Raw genomic sequence first — 12495 nt, 5'->3', positions numbered from 1 at the left:
CCTGCACCACTGCTTTTCTACCCTGAGCCTTTTGGGCTATCCTTAGGACACTCACTGATTTGTTTCTGTCCATGGATTAGCACTTCAATCAAGCAAAAATGGAGAAACACATTTCACTGTGTGTCAGATTCCAGTGTGGGGGCAGAAGATGAGCATTTGAACTGGGAAAAAGTAAGTGACTGACTACAAGCATAAATAATTCTTGTGTCAAGGCTTTGACAAGTCATTTGTTGGAAAACCTATTTTACTGATTGCAGTCTACGCTTAATAGATGTGCCATCCAGGGATGTGTCAGCTCCCTTGCAGCATACCAATTAATGGCAGTCACTGGTGGCAAAAGTAGCTCTTTTAATCTTATTTTAAAAAATGGCATACAATATAATTTCCTTTGTGGAAATGTCTGAATGTGTTTTATCTGCTGAAGAAAGAACACCGCACTTGAACAAGGTAGACAAAAACCTGCCAACCTCCCTGTGCCTTTTGACTAGCTTTCTATTTTGCTTTCTATTAGTGTTCACAGTTTTTAAATCTGATCAATAGTGAAGCAGTTTGGGCACTTGTGTCCCTCCTATTCACACTTTTATACTACTAGTGGTTTAAAGTTAATTGAATTTTGCCTTGACAACCCTTGAAATATTTCACATGAAAGTCATAGATCCTTAAATAGAATGCTTCATTCTGTCAGACAGAGGCTTTTTCTTACTCTTCTTGATTTTTAATTACATGCATGAAAATCAGATATTGTGGTTTAACTTTGATCTAGAATTTAGACAACTAGTGTACTTGCACTGTTGCTGGAAAAACATATGCTTCAATCCCATCTAACCCTCTCAGTATGACTATCAGTATGTGAAATAGCTTAGATTTTGATTCTTCTCATTTCCTCAGACACCACACCTACAATAAGAATCTTGGAATAGAAATTCTTCAACTCACCTCTGAGATGACCTTTTACAGAAAAAAACCAGCATACTGTGCCAGCAATTGCATTCAAAACTTCAGTGAGTAGATCACACCCTTGGTTTGGCTAGCAAGCATTTATTTTTCTTGTTCAGGCTGATGTCAAGAGACTTAAAATCTCTGTCCTTGTAGATGTTCAAGATATGACTGGGCAAGATTATGAGCAAACTGATCTCACTCAGAATACTCTGAGCAGGGGATTGGACTAGGTGGTCTGTAATCCAAATGAGTCTATAATTACTAAATTATTTGGAAGATACTTTGACCTCTAAAATCTAGCAGTGAAACAAGTATGGTGATTGGTGCTATATTTCTTTGAGACTCTTGGGTCTTTTTGTTTGGTGAAATTATCCTTTATTTGAGGTCAACAAAGTTTTTAACTAGATATTACAGCAGTGGCTTTTAACCGCACACCTTCAGTCACTTCTGAAATGTTGGCTCAGATACCTGACCTAAAGCTTCCCAAGTGTCTCAAGCTAACACTGAAAGAATGTAAACATACACTCATCGTCGGAGACATACTAAACTTGGAGTATTTAAAATAAAAATTCATCATTAAAAAAAAATGAAACCAAGTCATTTGCATTTGTGTGTAAAGAATGGTTATAATAATGTATTTAGTGTAATCTATAGTTAAAGAGAAAGAATCCAGTATTTGGTAAACATCTGTTTAATTTTCATAGAACTGTAGAATATCCTGAGTTAGAAGGATCCACAGGGACCATTTGGCTCTGCACAGGACAACCCCAAGAATTACACTGTGTGCCTAAGAGCATTGTCCAAACACTTCTGGAACTCTGGCAGACTTGGTGCTGTGACCACTTCCCTGGGGAGTCTGTTCCAATGCTCCTCAGGAGTGAAGAATCGTCTCCTAATATCTAATCTAAACCTCCCCCAGCACAGAGGAGTTACAGAGTTTATATGGCATTGATAGAGTTTGTTTCACAATGAAGGATCTGAATATAGATACTGCTTAGAGACCTGATTTTAATTTTTTTTGTGTTTGAGCAGTTATTTTGATCAGGGTTCAATCACTGATCATGCAACCCACAATAATTGAAGTCACTCATTACGTGCTCTGTCTCTCTACAAAGTGAAAGCAACACTACTTCATGGGAAAGCAAGGTTCCATTTGAGGGATTTGTATACTGTTAAGGAATCATGACTTCATTGAATGAAGATTAAGATCTTCTTAAACATGTAAAGAATGGGGAACCAACTTTTTTCACAACTCCACGTTCTTCCAGAAGTAGCTGAGGAGTCTTGTTCGCTTTGCATGGTGAGTAGAAGCAACTGACACTTTCTCAGGGATCTTCTATAAGGGAGCTTGTTAAACAGAAGGAGTGGGCTGCTGGCTTGGCTTTTTAAATAAAAATTCTGCTTTACAGAAGTACAGCTGAAAATATCGAGGTATTGCTATGAGCACTGGTCCTCTGCATGAGGAAACAATAATGACCGTGGAAATGGGCCTCCCAAACTATCTGAAGAATGCATGGGTCTTGACATAATCCAGAAAGATAAATCAGCATGTCCAGGGAGATTCAGAACATACCGATTCATTTACAAGCACAGAAACTTCTGAACAAGGTTAATATGCTAAAGCCTGGTTTGCTAAAAGAAAGAGACACGAGGAAAAAGATAATAAAACATGAATTGTAGTCTTTTTGGCCATATTAATTATTTTTGGGGTTTGCAAGAACACATTTCCCTCTGCCAAAGCATTTTCCATTATGTCAGTGTATAATGGAAGGGATAGAAATTTCTAGAGTGAGCTTTTCAGATTTGTGATTCTTTTAATGGATCTGTAAAAAAACCTAATTCACATTTCCCTTATACTTACTATAAACTTAATAATGTCTTGATAAATTAAACAACAAATAGGCATGTAGCTATTACAGCAGAAAATTACATGAACTGCTGACTACATGTTCCCAGAGGGTGGTATTCTCTTTAGTATAGAGAGGAAGGAATATAATATTCTTTGCTTTATAATGCAATAAATGTGTAATATGTATAATAGACATATAAATAAAAACATAGACAATATATGCATATATGCTTCTTCATGTTTTATACAGATATATATTACATAACATATATATACCTATATAACAATATAAAATAATGTATTGTAACAACATATTGCAAATAATAAAATCTATATTGCAATCTAATATCTAATAAAATATATATAATAGAAATATATAACAGTATATAAAATACTTTATACATATATAACACACACACATGCACACACACATATATATGTATAGCTGTTGGAAATCTGCAATTGCTTTTATGATCCCCAAAGCCAGTGGAGGTCATAAAAGGAAATTGCAGGTAACTATAATCCCCATGAGCTCAAGGTCTGTAAGCTGCAACCTCTTTGTGAAAATCTGTTATTCCAGGGAGCTTACTTCCATGCTGTGTAAAGCCAGTTCATGCTGAAGAGTGTACTGCATGTGGAAATGAACTGGAGAGCACAGGGCTACAACTTCCCTCTGAAGAGAAACAGTGTTTCAATTATCTCAAAATATTTTGAGAATGTCTCTAAGTAATAAGAAAAATAAAGTTGATGACAATGAGATATTGGAAACATTCTTTAGGGTTTTTTTTTACAGATGCCAAAGTTCTAGAGGAAATTGGAAATGCAGAGAACAAGATTGTTTCTACCTATTCTGATTTGTTCTTTTTTTTTTTTTGATGGACTTGTAGTGACCATGAACATACTTTCTCTGAGCACATACAACACAATCTGATCCACAGAACTGAAATATTTAAAGAACTAATTTAGAATGTGAAATTTCTAGATGTCTAGGGCAGGTGGGGTATTATAAAAATATGCTCCATTCTGGATGCATCCTCCTAATGGCTGCAGAAGACATCTGACCAGTTCCATGAAGAGCCACTGCGTTCAATTCCAAACACTCCAAACACTCCAAACACTCCATATAAGCCACAGCAAATCTCATATTTTCTTAACTTTACATATGGTGAACATCTTGATTGACTTTGCCGAACTATTCCCAGTGCCTAAAGTGAGTCACGTGCACAAAAACTTGGCAGGATTTGTGCTTAAGGCATTCAGTTCCCATTGTGCTCTGTAGAAGACTGATGGAGGAGCTAATTTGACTGATCATTTTTGCTGAAAGTATCCACCCTAATGACTGCAAAACATGATGTGACTATTCCAGAAATCTTGAAAATACATTGGAGGAGTGAGAACAGCAGATTTCTCATTTGCATACTGTATATGTTCTTCAGTGGGTAGCTACCAATGGCTTTTTGCTGCTCTATTAGCCTTTTCAATATGTAAAATGTTGAATATGGGTGAACTGGCATTTTCTGCTTTAATTGGCACATGGATAGACTGTTTCACTTTAGTAGTTTCAGAGGATTGTTATGGGTCTGAGTTGAGTAAAATGGGTGCAGATATTGAAGTAAATGCAGAAATTGCTAGCACCATCTATTGGTAAAAATTTAAAAATTAAAACTATTTTCACAAAACATGCATGTACTCGAATTAGAGTCTGATTGAACAAATGAGTGCTCTTGTTTTAATTATTTTAAATGCCATTAAAATATATGTAAATATATCTTTTTATAGACAGACATTTCGTCTAGGGTTTGCATCTTACTGAAGACACTTATTAGTTTAAAAATATTCACAGTTTAGTATAGAGTTTGTTGAGTCTCTGAAAACATCTGTCTTTCCCTGTCCTGGGAAAGGCTAACCAAGCTAGGAAATTGGGCAGAATCTTGGCTATAACACAGGTTTAAAAAAGTAGTTAAATCACAGTGTTGCACTACAGAGAGCTTAGTGGACCTCACTAATATTTATATTTCATTATTCAAATGTGTTCATTTTCTGCAACAAAGACAACAGCAGACACCAAGTATGGAAGAAACTCACTACCTGTAGGAACCAAGGAAAGAATTTTTGAGGAATAGTTGCCTTGAAGCTGAAGAAAGCATTGTAGCATCATAACCATCTAGCCCATACATGAATGAACTCATGCTCTTCCTGTTTTCACCCACTGACTCAACAGCTTCAGTAATAAAACTGAATGAAGAACTTGACAGGACTGAAAGGTAAAACACATGTTGATCCACTCTGTATATGATGGTATATTGACTTCTATGTGATATTTGAGGAAGGCAGACACACAAAGCACAACACCTTTCAAATGAGATTTCCGATGGATAAAGCAGAGTTTCAGAAAAATACCCAAAGAGCATTTATAATGTTGTATGTCTGAACATTTCTTCATGTACTGCTTCCTCTGGTTCATGACCTCAGAACCTTTTATTTTTAAATCAAGTCTGACTGCTCAAAAAATTTAGTATTGTGAAAATTGAATAAAAAATTATGGTAAATATGCTGGAATATCCACAGCTAGGGGTTTTTTTATGCTTACGTTTTATAAAACAGCATACAGAGGTCATACACAAGCTGATGTCTAGTGGTAATATTATGGGGGATTTGATGGCAGTGACTTTTTTCTTTCTGCTATATGTTCTACCTCTGCATGAACTGTTCTATGTTTCCCTATTTTGGCCGCTTTTAAATTCACCCTGGTAAAGTCACTTTCAGAAAGCAATTCTTCCCTTATGGGACTGCCAAAATAACTGGTAGGGCCCCAAGTTGAGGCTAAAGACAATATTTGAATTGTTTTTCTGAAGCATTTAATTTTGTCTGAAATTCTGATTGAAGGTCAAGATGCATAGAAGTACTCAGGCTAAGTTTTGAATATATTGCCAGTTACAGTAATCACCAGGGAAGCCAAGGCAAGAAGATAGTCTGATTCCAAGCAGAACAATAAGTGAAATGCATTAATTTCTTCACCTTGAATGTATCTCAGCAGTTCTTTCCTTTCCTCAAGAAAATAATTCCAAAGGCTCTAATTTAGGAATTACTAGGTGAAAAGTTTCAGAAGATTTTTACAAGTGGCACATTCCATCATGGAAGATATCCAAGGGGTCTTAAAGGACGTGTTGAATAAAGGAATAAGGGAGGTTCTGGGTAGTGTCTCATCTCCTGTTCCCTTCCATGGAAGTCCTGCAGCAGCTTCCCCCACTGCTGCACGGAGTACAGGGTACGGGGACTAGACCATCTTAATCAGTCTTTGCCTCCACATCCTCATTCACTGCCTCCCACATGCTAGCTGCTTCTTTGGCAATGCTGTGATGGGGATCATTGGAATGAAGCAGATTAAAAACTATCCTAGAAACAATGGGATTACTTTCATCCTATCATTATTTGTAAAATGGACTGGCTTACAGGTTGACCCTGGAAATAGCTCTAGCAGATCAGGTAAAGAGGAACAAATCACAGCTGGAGGAAAGGTATCCTGTGCCTTTTCCATTGAAGTTGGTTTCTTGTGGACTCACACGATGATAGTTTATTTTAAAGGCAGAAGACTGGGAGTATTGTGAGAAGACTAAAGTTCTTCCAACAACTAAGAAAGGCAATGGATGAGCTGTGTCCTGGGTTTTATTTGCTTTAATTTTAATTAAAAATAATTTTGTATTTTATTGGTGAAATAGAAATCTTCAAATGGGCTTATTTCTGTATGAAATCCTATCTGTCCTCCACCTCAGAAAAATATACTCCAGATTCAAAAATTTATTTCACCTGCTGAATGACAGGTGGTCTCCACTGAGATGAGAATAATCACAATGGACATGGCAAAAACCACTTGAATTCCCAAGATAGATCTCGAAGTAGTAGGATGAGGAGACCCTCATTAGCAAGGTCTAGTCCTTAGAACAGCCAGATAAGTTGTGTGGGTACTGTGTTTGTGTGGCTAGAGCATTTATTAATGCATAACTTTACATTGTACATATCCTGTGAGACAACCAAATTCTGTCAGATGCCACAGACTTGACAGGGGAAACCAGCACTTAGTCCACCTCCTGGAATTTCAGCCAGTGGAAAGAGGAAGGAAATTGGCAAATCCTATGTGATTTCTAACTGGTACTGGCTTCAAAAATCCTGTGTCAATGCACTTAATGCTATACAAATAACGCCCCAGTTCCCAGAGAGAGCTTCGGGTCAGCTGTCATGTACTTTTCCCTAAAGTCAGGAAGAGAAACCTGAATGTAATAAAGCCCAGCATAGTTTATATTCATTATGGAAATATTTGTATCATGTTCCCTTGCAGAAAACATTATTTTTCATTTTTTATCACTAAGCTAGCTTCAGACACGAAGAAAGCTTTACCTAGAGGGGGTCCTCTTTAGAAGACATTTGAAAAATCCTCAAACAAACTATGGAAAATAATGAGTTTTTGATCCTGGATCTCAGTAAACCTTATGGGGAAAGTTTTTTGCAACACTGTAATCAAATGAGAATGCTGTTTTCCCTCCTGAGAATCAATATCTCCTTGTTTATCGCTGGATAAAGCTCAGCAGTTGGTTACAGTCCTCATTGACCTTTTTTTGCTGCACCATCTTCCCCCCCTGAAAAATCTGTGCAGCTGCATCATTTGCTAAAAGAATTGTCAACCGAATAAATGAGTTTGAAAAGCTCTTTGTTGCCTCTCAAGTCTTGCTGTGCATAAGCGCTGACATTGCTCTGCTCTACTTTCCATGTTGCAGGCAAAACAAGAGTTTCAATTCAAACTAGCTGTTTCCTACTGGTACTGGAAGACCAAATTTTGTTTTCTTGAAATAAAAGGTTCAATGATTAGAAATTTTGATTTTTGAACAGAAAACAATATAAGTTGCATTTCGTAAAATGGAAGAAGCTGGTACTCCTTAATGAGCTATACATGCATCCCAAAATCCAACTGTAGGCAAAATTCAAAAAATTCCATATAATAAGTCTCACAGAAATGCTTTGATCCTGTTCGGGTCAAGCTAAATCATTAGGACTAAAATACGAATAATTTGAAGTCACAAAGATAAAATTATATATGTATATATATAGTAGTCAATTTGTTAGTATTATATTTTTAATGGGAAGTCACAATTTCTTAAAGGACATTAATTAATTGTATAGAGAACAATCTTCCACATGCCATGTGACTACTTAAGTTTCCATTCCCCCACCCTTCCCTGCCCGCAGTCTGTCATGAAAACATTGCTTAGTTTATTCTGATATGGAATAGGGGAAAAAAAATCTAGTTTTTACAAAACAATAAATTACTACTGCACCTCATACCATTTTTTCGCCTTTCTGAAAGTCAGTGTAATAACTAGACATTGCCTGCCTAGTACAACAGAAAACTGAAATTGAACCATTTCATGGTTGCAAAATAATTTCACAATTGCACTGCTAAATCACTAGAAAAGATAGAATCCCATCAGCCTTGCACAGTCAGAGAAAAAATATTAATGTAATGTATATACTAGATTAATGAGATGAGCCATGACAGTAAAGCCTTTTTGGTAGGAGCTCTAATATGGTGGAGGAAACTCTTTCATCTAATTTTCAGGCTCTTATCCATTTGCAGACTGTTGCCTTATGGAGTGAAATTCATCAGGCTGTGCCTGCATCCAAAATATGGAGACTATTTAATGTAAAGAATGTTTGGCAATATTCTCTTTTATTGTTTTTAAAAAGACAGATATTTCTTCATGGTGCTCACATATTTCAGTCTTTCCTCCTCATGTGTGCTCTTTTTCTCTCTATCTCTCCTTTTTTTCATTGTTGATAGTTCAGAAATTATTTGGCTTTTGACAGAACAGAAAACATACTGTTTTCCCAGAACACAAGTTGTGCTTGGCTGTGTTACATACAAACAAAAAAGAAAATGAGGAAGAAAGGACATGAAGAGCATTATTTTTCAGACTGATATAAGTGGCTGATCCTGTAGTGACTCTGCATGCAGAATATTCATTAAGAGCAAAGCAGTACGGGATGCCCATACAAATGTCCACCCTGTTGGAATAAATATAGTTAGCATATAAACCTGAATGGACTGTTGATCTGGCTGTCATTTCTAGATGACCTTGATCTTAAATCTGCTCCCTTCCGTGGCCACTACTGTGCCTGACATTTTCCGTAATGACACTAGGTAAAGATCTATTGTTTCTCCAGAGCAAGTAGGCTTCATCAACAACAAGGAATAGCTCCACTGGAGGTGACTTTCAAGCTCAGGGTACACACCAGTTTAACAGACTGGGACATAATCACTTTGTTTTGCACATCAAGCCCCTTCAAAAGTGGCAGGGAGGGAAGAAGGACATTTCTTTAACACCTTCTTATCTTCCTTTTTCTGCTCTCCAAGGTGGCTGGTGTGGTGGCCCAACTGCCTCTTGTGAGAGCCTGCTCTAGCCGAGGGGCTACCATGTTTCCACAGCACTTTCTATAAAGACCACTGGAAAAACATAAGTTCAGGGGGGAATTGTAAAGAAATGTGTTGTGAAAGCTCTGGGATTCACACTGCAGAGATAGAGTGATTTGGACCATGTCTTGGGGAAAGCAATACTGAGATGTCTTTTAATAGAAGTGCAATTTTACTGGAATAAAAACAAGGATAAGAAAAAGTCTTAAATAGACTGGGGAAAAAGGCACAGGTGCTTGGAGAGCACTTGTATATGGATAATTCTTCATCTCTCAATGTCTTCTAATCAAAATAAAATTCAATTTGAAGAAGTGTGCTTTGACAAAAAATTAAGACAATGACTCACTAGGGAGAACCTGGCTGACATTCTAGCCTACGTGCATATTCTCAGACAATAAAGTCTTTATCTACAGCCAGATGTGTGTAATCCTCAAACCCTAAACTGCGGCCCCTTTGGACATAAGTGCAGCCCATTCTTGCTCACCCTGCAGTTCATTGGAGGTGGTAGGTGCTGCCTCAGTAGGCCAGATCAGTTGATACAGCAGGCAGTCATAAAAGGTTTCATTGGTTGCTCAGTCTTATTAACAGAGAAGCTGATAGAAAAAGTGTGAGTTGTTACAAGAACAAACTGAATATTTGGCTGAACATTTGGGAACAGAATAAAAACAAAATAATAATAAAAAAAGAATAAAGTATATTAAGCATATTAAACAATCAGGTTTCTCATTAACCCCCACAATGTCTCAGTTAACTTGGCCTTTCTTAACTTTGGTCTGTGCTGCTCTAGGGAGTTTCATTTGTTCCTTTCCTTAGTATAGCTGCTCTCTTTTTCTGTGCTCATTCTCCACAGGGACTGTGAGGAGCTCTCTTTTCTTTGTCCAGGTTGCAATGTTGTTGTTGTTGTTTGGGTTTTTTTTAAATGTGCCCTTCAGGAGAACTTTTTTCCTTATTTTTCTTGCTTAGAAATCTTGTCCATGACTGACATCAATTATCATAGCTTTTCTCTCTCCTATTAACCTCTGCCAATGAATTTGAGGTATCATATGCAAATAGAATTGCAACATTCTGCAATTTTTGGAAGCTGAATTTCCCTTACCTCCTCTCCTGTTTTCCCTGATTTCCATTACTATTGCAATTCTTAATTAACGTGTTCTTTCTACCTCAGGTTAACTTCTCCTGTTTATACAATTTTTCAAAACTGTGGTTGGAATGTACAGTTCCTGTGTTCTAAAAAAAAGGTAGTGTACAAACAGGTTATTAATGCCAGAATGATCAGCTAATTGCAGCATTGTGTATAAATCTGATGGAAAAAAAGAAACAACAGAAATAAACATCAGTGTATGAGTTATCTCTCCAGAGTATCTTCCTATTTGCTGCACATAACAGCCATTTCAGATTGGAATTTTTCATGTATTTATTTTATGAAAAGCCAAATTAAATGTTAAAGCAACAGCTAAGTTTAGCTTATGTGTTGACCTGATGGGACAACACGGCTATACTTCATATTCTCCCACACCAGGAGAGCATGGCCAAATCTTACATTCTGTGTGCCTATGCTATTAGCCACCTTCTGTACTCCAATACAACTTTGATAAATTACTTTATTTTTCTACCTCTCCCTTCTTTAATTTTTTGATGGGTTTCTTTCTTTTTTCCCTTTAAAGTTGTATCACAGACCTTCCTCCCAACCCAAAATTTACCATTGAGTTTAGAAGCTCCTTAAATCATCTTGACAAGGTAAATCCTATCTCATCTCGTGGAACTCCGCAGTTTTTTTATTGCTGTGACTTCTTAAAATAAATTTAATTGGAAGGGTTTTGTCACCTGTAATACATTCATTTTGGCCCACCTGCATTCTAATCTCTTTGTAAATATTTCTCCTTTGCTGACAGCAATGTGTCTCAAGAGACACTGGGAGCTGTAGTCTCTTACTTAAGAGTTTTCCTCCGCTGTCATCTCAAATGTCATTTCTGAAACACTTATCACTAGACACTGTCATTGGACAAACAAAGGGGCTGCGTGGTAGTGGCTTAGATATACAGAGCCTCTTTGCTTCAATGACAGGTCCTGCTGTTGGCTACTTGAGATAACAGAAAAGTTCAGATCTGTCAATAGATGCGGAGGGAAGGACAAGGGACAGTATCTGAAATGGCACTGCACATGCTCGGTGGGGACAGGAGAGCTGTCTGTGTGGAGTAGGTGCAGATTGCAGCAAAGATAGTGCTCCCTGGGAAATGGTAACATTTGTTCAAAGGGCAAGGGAGGGATCTGCCCGCAGAACTTGCACATTGTTAGGTGCGCACCAGTACAGTTCATGCATGATAACCATTGTGCAGATTGTTTTCAAGAGAACCTGCCTGCTTCCTTTACAGGCTTTGTAAAACTTTTTTACAATATTTTTCCCAGTTGTGTCTGGGCTTTTTTGTTTGGCTGGGTTTTTTTAATAGTGAAATTTCCTTGTCAATGTAACTTTGAACTTTAAAGGTAAAAATGATTTTCTGCTTCAGTATTGCTCTTGGTTTTGTCCAGTAGACCTTTCCATTAAAAAAAAAAAAAAAAAGGACTAGCAAAGAGCGGAAAGGGGAAGGAGTGGGCTTTTCTTCCAAAACAAATACAAGAAAAAGTCAGTTTGGGGAGGTTTCCAAAGATACTGAAAGACACTAAGAGACATAAATAATTCTCCCATTCCTCATTCTCACAGTAATGAGAGGAAGTTAACTGTCTACAACTGAAGGTTCTGTCTTGATTTTCATTGAAAGCTGAACTCCAAAGTCACATAGTCAGTATTAATTTTTGCAGCTTTTAGAACGATTTTAAGCACACAAAATTTAAAATACAGGGAGTCACTGTCCTATCCAGTATGTAGGCTGGACATGTGACAAAGAGAAAAAACTGGCAAAGCAGAAATGATGGCATGAGAAAGTACCACAACCCAAGAAGACAACACATTTAGCTTAATTTCAGCATATGGTCATCATCATGAAGTCCTGAGGTGTTACTTTGATTTGGTAGAAGCCGCGTTGTCACATATCTCATAGAACGGTACTTTTCCTTCCATGCACACAGACATGTTAGATACAGGTACTGTTTATTCATAGAAGAAAGAGAATACTAAATGCTGAAAAGGTAGGGAATCTGAACTGAATACAGCTCATAATTAGGAGTCATTACTTCAGTCTTTTTGTCTAATGCTGTTTCTGTGTGGTTTTGGAAAAAATTCTTAAGCCAAAATAATGATACATGG

Source organism: Corvus kubaryi, unplaced genomic scaffold, assembly GCF_017639235.1.
Source record: "Corvus kubaryi isolate FWS band 111438036 unplaced genomic scaffold, C.kubaryi_AGA036_p1.0 132, whole genome shotgun sequence".
Lineage (NCBI taxonomy): Eukaryota > Metazoa > Chordata > Aves > Passeriformes > Corvidae > Corvus > Corvus kubaryi.
Note: the sequence above shows the minus strand (reverse complement) of the source record.